This window comes from Nicotiana tomentosiformis, chromosome 2, assembly GCF_000390325.3.
Source record: "Nicotiana tomentosiformis chromosome 2, ASM39032v3, whole genome shotgun sequence".
Taxonomy (NCBI): Eukaryota; Viridiplantae; Streptophyta; class Magnoliopsida; order Solanales; family Solanaceae; genus Nicotiana; species Nicotiana tomentosiformis.
The window spans coordinates 127,772,603-127,792,085 of record NC_090813.1 but is presented as its reverse complement, the minus strand read 5'-3'; the positions used below and the strand labels follow the sequence as shown (position 1 = coordinate 127,792,085).

The following is a 19,483-nucleotide window of genomic DNA, read 5'->3' as shown; positions in this document are numbered from 1 at the left end:
CCTTGCTGATGAGAGCAAAAGAGAGTTGATAGGGTTTGAGCTAATTGGGGGGTTTTGGAATGGAACGTAGGGTTTCTTACCTTTGGAGAAGAGGCAAAATGGTTTCAATTGTTTTAGTGTTTTAGAACTAGTTTATGGCTAGCCTAGATCGGCTTTAGGACTAGTTTTGGTTTGGGCTCAATTATTCTTTTATGGGCCAGACAAAAAAATATATTTACATGGGCTATAAAACTAACTTAAAATATTATGCTAAATACATAAATTATAAAAAAAATTAAGAAATATTTATAACTTACATTCTAATAAATATTTTTAGCTATCTAATATATAAAATATGTATACATGTAATGTCGGGTTGGTTTGGTTTCGGTTTGACTTTTTTTAGTTAATACCAAACCAAACCTATTATGGTCGGGTTTTATTTTTCAAGACCAAACCACTAATCGAATTTGTTTTTCCGGTTGACTCGGATTATCGGGTTGGTACGGATTATCGGTTTGGTTTGTACACCCTAATCAGTGATAACCAAATTTGTTGTAGGGTGATAAAAAAAGCATCTTTTATTTTTCACCCGTTATTACTCGATTGAAAGAAGATATGATAATCACAGATGTTATCTCCACCGGATCCGAGCGACTGGTGACTCTATGTAATGTCCCGACCAGTTCTTTCGACTAACTGCTTTCTAAAATGTGTTTTGAACATATCATAATGTTGGTATAACAGTTCGTGATCTGTGGCTATGATTATAATTGATTTTGGAGAAATTCGGATGCGTTTTGACTTTTGAGCAACGTCAAATAAGTAAAAAATCTTATATATGGTGCACGCCAAATACAGAATCACCGCGACGGCGGCTAGAGATCGAAGCAAGGTGAATAAGAGATGATTTTTAGTAGGATCGTAACTCTGCACTAAAATGAAAAAGAGGAGACCTAAAAATAGCAGAATTGTTCATTAAGCAGGCACAACAATATTCAGAGGGTAGCTAGGCCAAGTTACCCTGAGGAATTATTCAATTTCATTTCATCAAAGGCACCTTGTCATGACTTTGTTTGGGATGTTGGCACTGGTAGTAGTGGCCAAGCTGCTAAATCTGTAAGTCTCTCTTTCCTTTTGCTGTGCTAATGACATTATCTTTGAAGAGAATATATTTACTTCTAAATTCACTTTATATGCTAGTATATAGTGTATTGGTGGGAAAAAAGGCATTACACGTGGAATGTTGGTATGCTGACGAATCATGACGCGTGGAGCAACGATATAGTGACAAGTGGCATTCTCAATTAATAGAATTAAGAATACGAGGAAGGCACGAGAGAAATACCCACGAGACAGTACAGAGAGGAGGACCGGGCCTGACAGTTGTCAAAGAAGAGGCAAAGACGGAATGAATAAGGATAAAAAAGAAGGGAAGATACATGAACCATAAGTAAATAAGAAAGGGGAATCAGAGCAGTTATAAGGCATTTATAGCTATAAATATACCACTTACAGTTATCTATGGTAATGGGCAATCAATATAATTAAGTGAGAAAATCGTTATGATTGTACATTCCTATATAAGGATACGAAATTTTATTTGTACAAAGGCTCCAAGGACTACTGAAATATACTCTCTAATTTCTTGCTTTATCAAAGTTTTCTACCTTGATTTTAGGGATTGACCGTCGTTTGATTCCTTATTTCTTTCTGTCAATTTACGCTATTGCTTTTATTATTTTCCCAAAGAGGTTGTTGAGGAAGTGAAGTAAAACTTGGTTATCAGTAACCCATTTTCTTCTAAATATAGGTTTTGACTGAAAATTTTATTTTTTGGTTAAACAGATTGGTTCCGTTACCGGGAATCTGAAAATATTTTCACTTTCCAAATTTTTTTTCCTGACAACCAAATGTCATCTGTTAACGATAATAACCAGTTGTACCTACAAGAGGGAGCAACTCCACCACTCCTCTCTCAGCAGGGATATCCTCAACAGTCCCGTGATGGATCACCTGAATGATCTACGTCACATGTAAATGATGAACAAGGGGACGAACAAACTGTCGAACAAGGCTCTCCAAAGCAATTGATTGCAGAATATGTGAACAGTCCTCTTCAAGCCTTTGTTAGGGGATTTTCAACTGTGCCACCAACTCCTCCACCAGTCAATACCGCAACCCTAGAAAATCCATGCTCGTAGCTCGACAATTATGGGAGTGGAGGAACTCCCAATGAATCTCGTGAAGGAAGTTCAGGTACACCAAATAATTCTGATTTACAAAGTTTGGTACTAACTTTGCAGAAACAGTTGAAGGAGCAAAATGATCGCATAGAGCAAATACCTGGCATATCCCCCATGATTAAAGGAGTAGATATTGACAAATATTCACAACAGCCCTAGAATCCAAGTGAAGCTCCTTTGCCGATTCTTGAAAAGTTTAAAATGCCTGATATTCCAAAATATGATGGAACAACTGATCCTCAAGATCACGTAACTACGTTCACAACTGGTGTGAAGGACAATGATTTAACCAAGCAGGAAATCGAATAAGTTTTAGTTAAAAAAATTTGGTGAAACACTCACGAAAGGAGTAAACAGGTACGAACCTTACATGGGAGCTGCAGGGCGAGATTCTCGGTCTAAACAAGAAAACATTCGATTTGAATCGAGATCAAGGCAAAAAGATGCGGGTTCTTCATCTAGATTCAAAAAGGAATAGGATGCACGAAGCAGCGACTCCAATACACATGCAAGGATTAATGTCAGTACCTCTGAGTCAGTTGATGTTTTAAGAGGTATGGGAGATAAGGTGCGATGTTCTAAAGAAATGAGCAAAAGAAATCCATATTTCTGGTGTGAATTTCACAATGATCATGGCCATAAAATAACAGATTGTAGATTACACCAGGGAGAGGTCGAGCATTTGTTGAAGCAAGGTTATCTAACTTATCTGTTGAGCGATAAAGTTAGACAGTTATATATGAAGAATAGACAAAAGCCTCCGAAAACCCCATCTCCAAAAAGAACAATCAATGTAATAACCGAGGGAGATAAGGTCAATGGTGTGACATATATAGTTGCAAAAAAGACGTCAAAAGTCACGGTCACTCATGGGAAACGAGTTCGCCAAGTCTTGGATGAAGACAGTATAACATTTGATGATGAAGATGCGGACGATTTGATAATTCCTCATAATGATGCGCTGGTAATATCTCTACTTGTACATGATACTAACGTTAAACGAGTTTTAATTGACCCAGGTAGCTCCGTAAATATCATTCTACTAAGGGTGGTGAATGAAATGCACTCTAACGACAAGGTGATACCAAAGGCACGATCTTTGTCTAGATTTCATAATTCAAGTGTTATCACAAAAGGGGAAGTAGTGCTTACCACGTTTGCAGAGGGAGTTATCAAGGATAAAAGTTCCAGGTGATAGATGTGAACATGGCTTATAATATAATTCTAGGAAGACCATGGATTCACGATATGGATGTTGTACCGTCCACATTACATCAAGTTATTAAGTTTCCTTCACAATGGGGAATTTGACAAATCCGTGGAGATCAACAGGCTTTCAACCACGATGAACGATGTTGCAGGCGGGGAATAGCAACTACAGAATTTAGTTGAGGATATAGAAATACTAACCTCAACTGAAGGCATTCCAGGACAGACGGGTGTTGATTCAAGACCCGATGTTATTCAAGAGCCCGAAGAAAATGAAAACATCAAAACAACTATTGAAGAACTCGAAGTTATAGTGCTATTTATACATAGGCCAGACAGAAAAGTTTACATCGGAGTAAATCTAAGCCCAGAAATGAAAGGTAAGTTAATTGAATTTTTAAAAGCTAACGCATATTGATTTGCTTGGTCGCATTCAGATATGACAGGTATACCACCGGAGGTGATGACCCACAAACTGAATGAGGACCCATCATGCCCACATGTCAAGAAGAATAAGAGGAAGAAAAGATCCTTCAAAAATCAAGTGATCCAAGATGAGGTTATAATCAAATAAAAATGGATCCTCTAGATGAAGAGAAACCCCCATTTATCACAGACAGGAGGACTTACTATTACAAAGTCATGCCATTTGGTCTAAATAATGCTGGAACCACGAATCAAAGATTGGTGACTAAGATATTCCAAGAACATCTGGGAAAAACTATGGAAGCTATATTGATGATATGCTAGTCAAGTCAGCACAAGTGGGAGATCATTTTCAACATCTGTCAGACACTTTCAAAATTCTCCGCAAATACAATATGAAGCTAAATCCAGAAAAATGTGCTTTTGGCGCGGATTCAGATAAGTTTTTAGGTTTTCTTATTTCTAACAAGGGTATTGAAGTAAATCCTGCACAAATCAAAGCTATTGAGGAAATACCGGATGTTCTCACAAGCAAAAAAGAAGTGTAGAGATTAACAGAAAGAATAACGGCCTTGGGAGCTTTATTTCAAATCATCAGAAAAGAGTTTTAAATTCTTTTCAGTATTGAAAAAGCAAAATCAATTTGAATGGATTGACGAATGCCAACAAGCCCTCAAATCATATTTGTCAAATCCACCCTTGCTAGCCAAACCAAAAAATGGAGAAAGGCTGCTTATTTATCTTGTCATGTTAGAAGTGGCGGTAAGTGCGGTGTTGGTACGAGAAGATAAAGGTAAACAATCTCAAATTTATTATGTTATTAAATCTTTGTTAGATGATGAGACTTGATATCCTCACTTAGAAAAACTTGTTTTAGCATTAATTATGGCATCTTGAAAATTGAGACCTTATTTTCAATGTCATCCTATCTCTATAATAACTGCTTTGCCCCTGAGGAATATATTGCATAAATAAGAACTATCTGGGAGGTTAGCTAAGTGGGCAATAGAAATCAGTGAGTATGATATCATATATCAATCCAGAACTGCAGTAAAATCACAGGTTTTAGCAAACTTTGTAGCAGATTTCAACACGAATTTAGTTCCTGAAGCAGAAAAGGAACTACAGGTATTTACCGGATCTACTCCGGGGACTTGGATTTTATTTACCGATGGTTCCTCCAATGTTAAAGGAGCGGGCTTAGGTATTGTTCTAATTCCGTCTTCAAGGGAAGTCATAAGGCAAGCAATAAAATGTTATCTCATCACTAACAATGAAGCAGAGCACGAAGCTATGATTGCAGGTTTGAACTAGCATGAGAACTTGGTATAGAATAGATTGTGATCAAAAGTGACTCGCAACTAGTAGTTAGCCAAATGCAGGGGACTTACATAGCAAGAGAGGCACGAATGCAACAATATTTGAAAAAGGTACGTGAATTAGTCAAACAATTTCAGTCGTGGAAAGCCATACAAATACCTAGGGAGGAGAATGCAGAAGCAGATGTGTTGGCCAATCTCGTGTTTGTTGCAGAAATAACAAATGCAGAAAATGCTATTGTAATACATTTATTTCATTCGGCACTCGACCAAGACAAGAACGAGGTAAATTTTAATAATCTAACTTGGGATTGAAGGAACAAATTTGTTAACTTTTTGCAGTACGAAATTTTATCCGAAGACAAGAAGAAGTCACAGTTACTTCGCCATAAAGCCGCCCGGTATTGTTTAATTCGTGAAAACTTTTACCGAAAGATGTTCGAGACCTTTAGCACGGTGTCTCGGACCTTCACAAACGGAATATGTGATGAGAGAAGTATATGAGGGGCACTGCAGCTATCACGATGGGGGAAGATCATTGATAAAAACTTTAATAAGAGTAGGATATTACTGGCCAAAAATGGAAGAAGAAGCGGAAAACTTTGTAACCAGGTGTGATAAGTGTCAACATATGCTAATAACATGCACCGCCTAACAGAACTGTTAAATTCAGTTATTTCGCCATGGCCTTTCATGAAATGGGGCATAGATATCGTAGTCCAGTCACCTCAAGCTAAAGGAAATGTATGATTTCTATTAGTTTTAATATAATATTTTTCAAAATGGGTAGAAGCAGGAGCTTTCAAATAGTTGCAAGAAAAGGAAGTTGGGGACTTTATTTGGCGAAGCATTATCTACCAGTTTGGAGTTCCAAAGGAAATCGTGTGTGACAATGGCCCACAATTCATAGGCACGAAAATCACATAATTCTTTCAGAGTTGGCAGATTAAACGGATAACATCCGCACCTTACCATCTTGTAGCCAATGGGCAAGCTGAGTCAACAAATAAAGTTATTATTAATAACTTGAAGAAGAGATTAGAGGAATCAAAAGGCAAATGTCCAGAAGTGTTACTAGGGGTATTGTGGGCTTATCGAACGACATCAAAAATAAGTACGGGCGAGACTCCATTTTCACTTGTCTATGGCACTAAAACCTTAATTCCAATAGAAATAGGTGAACCAAGTACCAGATACACACATGCTATTGAGGAGTCAAATGAGGAAGAAATGTGTATGAATTTGGATTTACTAGAAGAAAGAAGAGAAGCAACATTAATAAGGATACCAAATCAAAAACAGATGATTGAGCGATATTACAACAGGAAAGCTAATCTGAGATACTTCAAGATTGGGGACTTCGTCCTCAAAAAGGTGTTTCAATCAATAAAAATGGCTAATTCGGGAAAGTTACGTCCAAATTGGGAAGGCCCTTACAGGGTTCGAGGTATCGCTAGAAAGGGAGCAAATGAGTTGGAGACCATGGATGGCAAAATACTACCATCAAACTGGAACGTTGTTCATCAGAAGAAGTATTACTTCTAGATAAAGGAAGTACCCTTGGGCAGGTATCACTCGGATACAATTTTATTTTATTCTTTTGAATTTTACTAATAATTTTAGATGATAGGCAAAAATCTAGCCCGTACCAAATGATAATATTAAACCCAAAAGACATGCGAAATACTAAATTATTCCCGGTCTAGGTTGGAACCTTTTTGATGGAAAAATGGTTATGCAGTCATCATTCTAAATATATATCTCTGAGTCCCATTTGTATTTTTCGTTTCAGGGAATGGACCAAAAAGAAGGAGTAATCCAGTGTTCAAGATTTTATACTTCAAAGCTCTAACACTGGGGGGGGGGGGCTATGCATATAGACAAGGAAGCAAAAGAGCCAAAAGCCTGAATCAAAAACCTTGAAGAAACCTTAAGAAGGTGTGAACTCGCGAAAAGGATACAAGATACATTCCATGTTCCTACAAGTTTTAGGTTAAGGCCAAAATTTAGTCACGGGATAATAGACCCGATTTTGTATCTTAAAATTGCCTACAATATGAAAGTGTTGTACAAATAATTATGAAAATGTTGTACGAAATTTATTTAAAAGTATAAAGCATAAAACTTCCTCAAATTATTTCTTGTATGTCTACTTTGTATTTCATATATTTACACCAATATGAAGATGAGACGTCATCTTTATCAGTGTTGTTAATATAAAAGAGCCCTCTTTTATAAAAACACTCGTGTTTATTAAAGTCACGGACTGTTAAAGCATTTCTAAATGCAAGGAAAAAGCTCAAATATCAAAGAGCATAATAAGCGGTAAAAGTAACCGAAACATATATATATATATATATATATATATATATATATATATATATATATATATATATATATATTAAGCCTTGGGAAAAACAGAAGTATTAATTTATCATTTAAACCCCAAAAGAAGACAAGGGTAACCAAAAAACAACCTTCCCAAAAACAACATTCCAAAAAGTTGTTAAGCTAAAGGAAAAGAAACAAAATAAAAGTTAACAAAAATCAGGAAAAAAATAAGGGGCATCATCAATGGAAGCATCATCCACGGGAGCATCACCAACGGGAGAAGAAGGATTAACTTGAGAAGAAGAGGCTTGAACATTAGCCTCACCAGGAGCAAATCTATCTCCATCACCCTCGGGACCTTCGTTTTCAGGTGAGGAAAAACTTTGACTTTGCTGAGTTTTATCAATTACTTCTTTATCCTTAGCAATCTCAGCATTAAGGTCAAAACCCTCCTGGTTAGCTTCAATAAGAGTCTCGAGGCGAGGGTTTAAGAAAGCCCAGTTCACATCCATAGATAGCTTATCCTCGAGAATCTCATAATCCTTCTCCCACTGGTCAATCTTAGCTCTTAGCTCTTCTTTTTCTGCTTCAGTGTAGTCATAAGCAATCTTCAAAGGAGCAAGAGAACTTTTCAAGAACTGAATATTATCAGCAGAGATGCAGAGATCTTCCTGAACTTCATGAGTAAGTGTTTGAACTGATTCTCTCGCATAAACCTTTTTTTGATTAAGGAGTTCCTTCAAACTCCTTATTTCTTCAGTTGCTTTGGAAAGGTGTTCAGCAAAGGAGGATTCAAGTATATCCTTATTCTTTCCAACCTGGCAAGAGGAAGATTTTTCAACTGCTAATTCAGCGGCAATAACTCTCATTTGTTGTTCCAAAGCATTCTTCTCTTTCGCCAGAACTTCTTTTTCCAGTTGAAGACCTTCGAATTGTTCCTTCCAGTTATCAGCTTCGGTGCGCAAATCTATAACTTGCTGGTCCGCCTAAGAAATTCTTTTCATAAGCTCTGTGCCAATCAAGTTGATCTGCAAAAAAGGAGGAAGAGTTATAAATAAGAAAGAGAAAAGGAAAGAAACCTAATTAATCTTGTACCTTCAAGGAAGAATGAACGATATCATTCATTAAAGTCAGTGAGCTATGGCTTTCTAACTTCTTCTTCTCTATGGGGCCTAGCAGAGGTGTCAACCATACGCCGGCTTGACCAGATTTTCTTAATAAGTTACCACCTTCAGGAACCTCAACAACAACTCTTTTCATTGCCCTCTTGCTGCTAGAAGGTTCGGCCTTTGCATCAGAAGCAGCCATGTGAATAACAACAGGAGTAGCATCAGGTAAAGACACGAGAGGGTTAATGGAAACTGAAACTGAAAAGGAAGCAAGAGGTAATTCTTCAGAAACATGCCCAAAAGCTTCATCACCCTTCCATCCACGAACAAACAATCTATCAACAGAACTTGGGGGAGGATCAGCAGCATCTTCATCAGAAATCACTAAACGGGCACTCTCTGGCTCATCCGTGAGTCTAAAAGGGATTGAACTTGATGAAGGGTCATGAGAAGGAGTAGTTTCATCAACAAAAATCACACGTCTCCTGACGCGTGGCCTTCGCACCAAAGAACCCTCCTATGTTTTGTTTTCGTCGTCAGAACCACGGGCACCGTTAGTTTTTCTTTTTGAAGAAGAAACACTTAAAATTCTTTCCTGGGCAAGACTCATGAAAAGCCTGGTTGATGGAACAGATGCGGGACTAATGTCACGAATAGGAAACACTAATAAAAAAAGGAAGGCTGAGAAATTCTCGGACAAACAAGGAAGAGAAGAGGAAAAATAGTGAAGGTAAATATTACTGTGCGTCTTCATTTCCCAACTGAATTTTTGAGCAAGGTACTTCCAGGACCTTTTCTCCATAGGTGCAGCCGTTAACATCTTTTCTACCCAAGCACGGAAGTTAAGAATTTCATCAAAAACTTCCATGGTTATTGAAAATTTGGGTATATGATTACATGAAGTCCTTTGAGATTTTTTTTTAAAAACGAAAGCTGACATGCAAAGTTCTATTTCTCCGGGAAATGCATGTTTTCTTCACTCACTAATCCACTAGTGGGAGCAGCAATAAAACGGGTATACCAGTCATGGTCCCGATCATCTTTAGGGCTAATCAATACTCTCTTACTTCTAGCCACGAGAGTAAACACCCCTTCACAAAACAGTTTGGGAGAGTACAGATGAAGCAAGTTTCGAAAAGTGAAAGGCATGGAAACCAAATCTGCTAAATAACGAAGGCATGCAACAACCCTCCATACTATGGGGTCAATCTGGCCAAGACACACGTTGAAGTAACTACAAAATTCAATGATCACAGGATCAATAGGAGGTTTGAACCCTAAAGTGAAGGGGTAGGTATAAGCAAAAATAAACCGGCATGATAGGAAGTAATTCTCTGGTTGGCACTATGGACTAAAACTAGAAAATCTTGTTTCCAGTAACACTCTCTTCGAATCAGGAAAAGAAGACCAGTAGTGATTAAACTCGGGTAAAGATCAGCAGAATTGAGGGAGGCCATAAAAGAAACTTGATTCCTTATGGTTTCATGATCAGCTATAAAAGAAAATTCTTGAGGAACAATCTTTGCAATTGTGGGCTCACACATAGGATCATTTAAATCTCTATTACTAGAAGAATATCTAAGAGTTTAAGGAACCCTAGGCCTAGAAGAAGATGGGTTAGCAGTACTACTCTGGGAAGAAGAACCACATTTAGATATTGAACCAAGACTACGAAGCCTACCACCCCTGTTACTTCTAGTAGGAGCATTAGAAGGAACAAGTTCGTCAACAATCAAACCTTGCGAGGGTCTGGTGAAGACATGATTGTCCAAAGAAATACGGAAGGAAGGATGCAGAAAATGCAAAGAAGGAATAAGATGATGGATATTGAAAAAGGAAGACTAAGAAATCAAAAAAAAAAAGAATGAAGTATTTATAAGGAGGCACGACCATTGTTAAAATTGGTCATTATGAATCTTTTCATGATGGAACCGTCACTTCGTGACTGACACAGCCATAGAAAAACCCTAAAAAGTGCTGAAAAACTGCAGAGTCAATCGTTGGAAGCCACGTGGCATGGACAGTTTATTGATGTGATGTACATCCCATTGATTCTGAAGAAGACATGATGATACTCAAAAAACAGCTGCAAAGAATTCCCGCCATAAAAGCTTACCACTTCCCGAATATTCAGAAAGTGGGGGACTATCTGTATTGGTGAAAAAAAGGCAATACACATGGAATGTTGGTATGCTGACGAAGCATGACACGTAGAGAAACGATATAGCGACAAGTGGCATTCTCAATTAATAGAATTAAGAATATGAGGAAGGCACGGGAGAAACACCCACGAGACAGTAAAGAGAAGAGGATCGGGCCTGACAGTTCTCAAAGAAGAGGCGAGGACGGAATGAATAAGGATCAAAAAGAAGAGAAGATACACGAACCAGAAGTAAATAAGGAAGGAGAATCAGAGCAGTTATAAGGCATTTATAGCTATAAATATGCCAGTTATGGTTATCTATGGTAATGGACAATCAATACAATTAATGCCCTTAATGAATTCAAATTAAGTAAGAAAACCGTTATGATTGTTCATTCCTATATAAGGATACATAATTTTGTTTGTAGAAAGGCTCTAAGGACTACTTAAATATACTCTCTAATTTCTTGCTTTATCAAAGTTTTCTACCTTTATTTTAGGGATTGACTGTCGTTTCATTCCTTATTTCTTTCTGTCAATTTATGCTATTACTCTTATTATTTTTCTAAAGAGGTTGTTGAGAAAGTGAAGTAAAACTTGGTTATCAGTAACCCGTTTTCTTCTAAATATAAGTTGTGACTGAAAATTTTATTTTATGATTAAACATATAGTAGCATAGAAAAAGAGTATACATATAGGCCTCTATTCTTAGAGATTGGCAAAATATTGTTTCTCTTTTTCCAAATAGTCCATATGAAAAAACAAGAAGTCATGCATTTTTAGCTTCAACTTCTCACTGAAACAGGACTGTTAGATTTAGTTCTAGAGAGACATCATAATTAGGACTATTATCATATCCTTCCTTATTGTCTTTTGTTACATAAGAGTGAGTTCTTAACTATAAACCAAGTACCTAAGCTTGAGCCGTCATTTGACAAAGTTGCAGGCTCGTAATATACTACAGTAAGAAGCGCTCTCGATAAATGGTTCCCCTGTTCTGATATCCTCGTTACGTTAAGAGATGCAAACACATAACAAATATTTTTATTTAACTTGCTCATCAAAAATTTATGTTCCTTTGGGGGATGTTTAAACGTCGTAAAATATACTTAAGAGTTCAAAAAATATGCATCCTTGTTGTTCCAAACTGTTTTTGTTGTCCTGAATGCTCTTAAATTATTGTTTTTCTCAGTTGGCTAAGATCTACAAGAATATGATAGCCACAGATACAAGTCCAAAGCAGCTGCAATTTGCAGCAAAGGTTTCGAATGTTCAATACATATGTACCTCTTTGAAGATGTCAATGGCTGAAATTGAAACCAAAATAGGAGCAGAGTCAACTATAGGTTTGGTTTCAATTGCTCAATCAATGCATTGGTTTGATCTCCCAACATTTTATCAACAAGTGAAATGGTTACTTAAGAAACCAAATGGAGTATAGCAGCCCAGTGCTACACTATGCCTGAAGTAAACAACTCAGTAGGTGTAGTTTTTGCGAATTTTTACACAATTGATGCTGGACCTTAACCGGAATCTCCAAGAAAATTGGTGGATGGGAAGTACAAAATCATTGATTTCTTATTTGAGCCAGTCGCTGATCGTAATCATAATGGACCAATACAGTTTAAGATCGAGAAAGTGAATGATTTAGATTCTTATTTCACTTACTTGAAGTCATGGTTAGTTTGTCAAATTGCAAAAGAAAAGGGTGTTCAGCTCTTAACTGATGATGTTGAAGACAAATTCACAAGTGCTTGGAATGAAGATGGTGAAATCAAGAAAACTATATCCCTCCCAAAAGAATTGAAAGTAAAATGATCACACACTAATGAAATATTAAAGCTTTGTTTAAATTTTCCGTAATTACTGGATGATCTGCAATCACTATTTGTAAGCCTGATTTACGGAGATATATTCCTGATATTTTATGAGTGAAAGAATACAAAGATATTTAACTAGAAACTATGATATGAGTATATATTTACTTCATCAATAGATAGTCAACTCAATTTTGATATTAGCATCATATTCTGGAAAACAAAAGGCTCCTGCTCTAAATATTTCCTAGAGAGAATGTATGAAAAAAATCAATCAATTAATTACGCCTTACTCCTAAACTAGCATGTGTGATTCATAATGATCATCACACCAAACATAAATTCTTAACAAAATCCCTAGTTTGCGCAACAATGTAATCTCTGAAAAGGATGACTAATTACACAACTGGCAGTGGAAGCACAAGCCTCCAATGTCGATCCACCGTCGTATAAAAAGAACGGATCTTTCAGCAACGCTTGTGCAGATGGCCTAAGAGACATGGGAAGCAAACACTTGTCGATGATATCTTTCACTCTAGAGTCCTTTACCTTTGCAAGAGATGCCGGCTTCACACCAGCGGATGCTTTTCTAAATACTTGCAACTCATTGCTACACTCCCTATATGGATATTCACCAGTAACCATCTCAAGAAGACACATTCCGAATGCATATATTGATGGATTAATATAAGCAGCGGAAGCAATCCCAGTATCAAAATCACATGTAATTTAGATAACTAGCATATACGGGGTTTCACGGATTACCTCTTGAAGCGTGAACATATCTCTTCTACACGTGAGCCTTCAGTTCCATAACTTCTCAATGAAATCTCCACCACCCGCACAATCATGATCCTAGAAAGTTCCACGGTCTTCTACTGTGTTACCCAAATAATATCTGGAAAAAACAATTTCGTGTGGGCATAATTTCAAGGAAAAAGGGGCTGAAATTCGGCCACCATGTATTACCCGCTCTAGGTGGAAAACCTTATGTATTTATAGCACAAGTTTTCAGGGTTAAAACCCTTTTTCAAAACTTGTTAGGCTTTCCTTTCCACCCTTTAAAATAATTCCTTTATTTCCTAATATTTAGGCACAGCAGGGACTACAGAATTTAATTAACAAGGCTTCCAATTATGGAATTAATTTCTAAATTTCGAAATTAATATCCACCATAATTAATAACGAATTATTCCACTAAAAATTCGTAATTGCGCTCCGTATTCAATTTCAAAATTCATCCATTAAATCTTATTTAACTCCCCATGTTAAGATTCAGATACTAATCAATTAAATTAAAATACTAACGATTTAATTTATTAATTATTTCCTTTAGACTTTCGCTTAACTTATTTCATGTGTCGGATACAAAATCCTCCAGTCGGGTTTACACATAAAAACTTATAAGCTTTCATAAAGGTGTATTATCAATCTCTAAACCGAGACATGGATTCCATCAACTAACTATTACTTCGCCAATGTATATTATTATTATCCAATTTACCAGGCATCTTGACCCACGAAAGAATCTCACTTTTTAATAAATCAAAACAATAATAATATACACAACTAATAATAATTATATCAAGATTAAGAGTATAAGTACATTTAATGGCTAGAGAGTTTATTTTATTAAGTCAATATAAAATACTTATCTCTACTTGGTCCGTTCAATACATACAAAATATACTAGCACAAGAAGTTGGAATTACCCGAATTAACGAGTCACATTTAACGCCACCTGGGCGGGCACCTACCTCGTAGGTTAAAACTCAATAATTACAATACGAATTTGGCAAGTATGCATAGAGAATATCATACAAGAATTTTCAAATAAGCCTAACAGGCATGACTCCCTATTATTGCTATAGAACAAATTTAATTTCACAAGGGAGAACTTAAACACAAAAATTTTTCTCACAAGGATCTCGTCCTTATATAACTTCCACCGCAGCTCGTAGCCCGGTTTAAACATATCAATTTATATTAAAATGCGAATATCTCGTCCTCAGTTCTGAATCACAAGTAATATGCACATCGTGCCAATCGAAAATTTCCTTTTTCTCCTTTTAAATAATTTCGGTTACACAAAATCACAACACATAATGAACCCCACACCAGTAAGGCATATAATTCATAATTTGTAATTAATTATCCGGAAATTACATCAAAACTTACCGAAATGAGTAACAAAAAGCCACATTTATCCTCACAGCTCCATGGAATAATAGGCGTTTTTATCTCCATAGAATCTCCTAACAGGGGTAAACACATAAGTAGATTATAGAATTACGAAGCTCACTCAAAAGTGGAACACAATAGGAGGACTTGTCTAGATACTCAGAACCGAATCAAGTTAAGGAAATTATTCCTTTATATTAAATCGAGGTCGTACCAGTAACAACACCATCTGATGTAGTGACCTCCGCCATACCATAAAATAAATATATCAAGGGTTGGGCCTCCACCTCTTGGACGCCTTCTACCCGCCTGTCCTCCACCGCTAACCAGTCATGTGGGTGGTGTAGTAACTGCAATGGGGCGCGCATCCTGAGTGCTTTGATGAAATATGTTTGTCCCAAGTCTGGGACATTTTTCTCATGATGTGCCTAGTATCACCACATTCATAACAACCCCTTTGAGGGTTTGTTTTCTCATATTGAGTCTGTGTTAGATAACTGGAATGACCATTATAGGAAACTCATATCAGTGGTGCATTAAAAGAACTTACTGGAGCACCCCGATTAATTTGATGTGCGAACTGGGCTGGCCGACTACCTGAGCTCTCGTCATAATAATTTATACTTGCAGAGTAGAATCCACTGAATCCTCCAGAACCTCGAGACGTCTTGGTCTCCTTAGTTTCCTTTTTTCTCACCCCGAACACGGTCTAATATCTTGGCAATTTCTAACACTAGTGGAAATGAAGTATCACCCTGTAGCTCCCGAGTCATACAAAATTTTACGATCATAATTGAGTCTTTTAATGAGCCTGTGGACTCACTCTCTTTCTGCAGGAAGCAAAGTAGGAATATGGCGGGCTAACTTATTGAACTCAATGGCATATTATGACACCGTCACGGTGACTTGAAGCAACCATTCAAACCTTATGCGCCACGCATTACAGAGAGTCTGGGAACCAAACTCTTTCAAAAGCGTTCTGAGAACTGAGCCAAGTGGGCGATGTTGCATTGGCTGGTCTGCCCTCTTCATAGGCTTGCCAAGGACACCTGTGGAGAATTATCTCTCCCAAGGCCAATTTCTTCTTTTGTTATGCTGACTCAACACTATTGAGCTGACCCATTTCTTAACGTACTCTTCGAATCTTCTTTGGGGTAACCCTTACCCCTATTTATACACAACGATCACAAAAGTAGAGCTCCATACATGCAAATCTTGGCACAAACCACATAGTCTAGAATCTCGTCAACCACTGTACTTCCTCTGAAGCACCCCAAAATCCACAACCATAACGTCCACGCTGAGTAGACATTCTGTAAATTTAAAGTTGTTTCTCTAACTCCTTTGGTACTGAAGTATAGGATTATTAAGTAGGCGGACATACTGCAAGTCCCAACCTTATCCTCTACAAAATCTCAGGCCTTAAACATGTGTAAATTTTTGGGGAACCTTACAGTACCACATATATATACATTTCAGGCCAAAACTGATATAACACACGACCCTGCAATCCATCCATTGATAGTAGACTCCCCCCACTCGACGCAAAGTCATAGTTCACCACGTCCGATGATCCATAATATTAATCTTCACAGCTCGTATAAATCAACCAGATGCCAAGGTCTGTGGCACCCCTCACATGATTCACTGGTGGTCTCTCAATGCGTCCGCATCTTCAGTCGGAACCACACGTTGAGGCAATATTTGAGCATCTCTGGCTCCCTCGTAGTCCATCTGCGGCATCACGAACCATCGACGTACAACTGATACCGAGTGCGCAACATCATACACGAGTGGATACAAAGGAATACGAGATATATGTTTCAAGCTAAATCAATGTCGCACGATAAGGAATGAAAGAAGTGATATTGTTCCTAAACTTCATAGCCTCTAAGAGATAAGTATAGACGTCTCTGTACCGATCCTTCAGAATCTACTAAGCTTGCTCGTGACTCGTGAGACCTATGTAACCTAGTGCTCTGATACCAACTGTTACGACCCTAAATTTCCACCTTCAGACCGTGATGGCGCCTAACATTTCACTTGGTAGGCAAGCCAACGTTAGAATATTATTATCCATTTTAAAACAATTTTTAAATTTATTAATAACAAAGAAATAAATGCGGAAGTAAAGTCTGAAATGAAGTGAATAATCCAAAAATAAAAATAACGGTGTCTAAATACCATCCCAGAATTGGTGTCACAAGTGCACGAGCTTCTAGAATAATACAAATAAAGGTCTGAATAAAATAAAGTTGTCTGGAAACAAACACAGCTAAAGTAAAGTAGACGGGGACTTCAGAACTGCGAACGCCGTGCAGTTATACCTCAAGTGTCCTCTGAGTAGCTGAAATCCGAGCAAGTCTATGGTACGCCACTAGGACTAACTCTGAAATCTGCACAAGAAGTACAGAATGTAGTATCAGTACAACCGACCCCATGTACTGGTAAGTGCTGAGCCTAACCTCTGCGAAGTAGTGACGAGGCTAAGGCGGTTCACTTACATTAACTTGTACGCAATATTAGTAACAACAACAAATAATAAAAATAAATCAGGTAACTCATTTATAATAATTGAAGCCAACTCAGCAGTCATAATCCATTATTATTTCAACCAATTTCCGTTATAGCGTGGAAACCGCTTCCACAATATATTCATTTTCAATCCTCTCATATAATTATTTTTAATCAAGTATATATTGATTTTTAAATAAGTCTATTGCGGCGTGCAATCCGATCCCCCAAATATTAACTTTTAATAAGTCTGTTGTGACATGCAACCCGGTCCTCCAATATGGACTTTTTAATAAGTCTGTTGCGGCGTGCAACTCGATCCTCCAATATGGGCGTGCAACCCGATCCTCCAATATGGACTTGTTAATAAGTCTGTTGTGGCGTGCAACCCGATCCTCTAATATGGACTTTTTAATAAGTTTGTTACGACGTGCAACCCGATCCCCCAATATATTCATTTCGATCAATTCTGTTGCGGCGTGCAACCCGCTCCTCCAATATATATACATTTACCAATTCAGTGCTGTTGTGGCGTGCAACCCGCTCCTCCAACATATTCATTTACGAATTCTTATAGAAGAAATTTCCCCAATATATACAACAATTAATATACAATTATAAGACAACAAGCATACAATAATTATGATTTAATTATGAAACAAACAATGACAAATAGCAAGTTATTATGAAAATCAGGGAGAAAATAAATAGTTTAATATTTAATATGCTAAATGTCAAATAACAATTAAGACACATAATTTAAATAGTATGTAACAATTAATACAGGAATTCAAGAATTAATATTTGACAAAGAATAGGAGAGAAACAATTATTATAACAATTAATTCATGATTTAAAACAATTTATGATTTTTCAAGTAAGTAGGCAAACAATTAATTTGACGACGTATAGACACTCGTCACCTCGCCTATACGTCGTTCACATGCATTTCACATAACAAATAATTTAAGGGTTCTATTCCCTCAAGTCAAGGTTAACCACGACACTTACCTCGCTTTGCAAATTTCAATCAATTACTCGACCACAACTTTTCCTTTTAAATTTGTCTCCAAAAGCTTCAAATCTATTCACAAACAATTCGATATACTCAATACGAATCATAGGAATTAATTCCATATGAATTTACTAATTTTCCGGGAAAAAATCCGAAATTTATTTAAATATTCGACAGTGGGACCCACATATCAAATCCCGAAAAAACTCACGAAATCCGAACTCCCGTTCCGCTACGAGTTCAACCATACAAAAATTATCCAATTCCGATATCAAATGGACCATCAAATCTTAAATTTTTATTTTTGGAAGATTTTATAAAAAACTGATTTTTCTTTCCTAAATTCACGGATTCATGATGTAAATGAGTATGGAATCATGAAATATAATCAATATAGGATAAGGAACACTTATCCCAAGAATCATACGCTTAATCACCCATCATTACCCAAACTCGAAATTGAAGATTAGGGGTTAGAACCTTACCTCTTTGATGAAGAACTTGAGGGATTTCTTGTTGGATTTCAAGGCTTGGACAAGAATTTAATGAACAAGATACTTTATCTACTTCCTCTCTCTAGAACACTCTCACTTCTCTCTAAAATCATCAGATAATTTCCCCAAAACCTATTTATCAAAATGGGGTCGGGTTATGAAAATAAAAAAATTACCCCTCCGAAAACAGGTAGGCGATCGCACAATGCACCACCAAATAGGTATGCTGGTCGCACAATGGATCATAAAACTGATGCCCAGAAGTGGTGTGTGCTGGGCAGATCGGCAACCATTTTGCGGGTCGCAAACCTATTTTGCGGCTCGCATAATTGATTTGCGGTCGCACAATTTGCCGCATAATCGCATTTTTCTAGCTTTTGGTAATTTGGTCATAACTTCTTGTAGGAATGTCCAAATGACGAACGGCTTGAAGCGTTAGAAACTAGACTCAAAGATCTTTCATTTGATAGATAATATATCATATAAAACTTGGAATCATGAGAGTTATGATTATTTGAAGTTAGATCTTGTGCGAACTCACTTGAAACTTTAGTCTTATGAAATTTCCAAGTTCTACATTCGATGCCGAAACCTACCGAATCAAGTCCGATTGACCTCAAATTTTGCACACAAGTTATAAATGACATAACGGAGCTACAAAAATTTTCGGAACTGGATTTCGACTCCGATATCAAAAAGT

General features: G+C 37.0%; 1 pseudogene; it reads left to right on the top strand.

The window, feature by feature from the left end:
• The first annotated feature begins 690 nt into the window (after positions 1-690).
• LOC104113511 (uncharacterized) lies at positions 691-12,580 on the top strand (annotated as a pseudogene).
• The last annotated feature ends 6,903 nt before the right edge of the window (positions 12,581-19,483 follow it).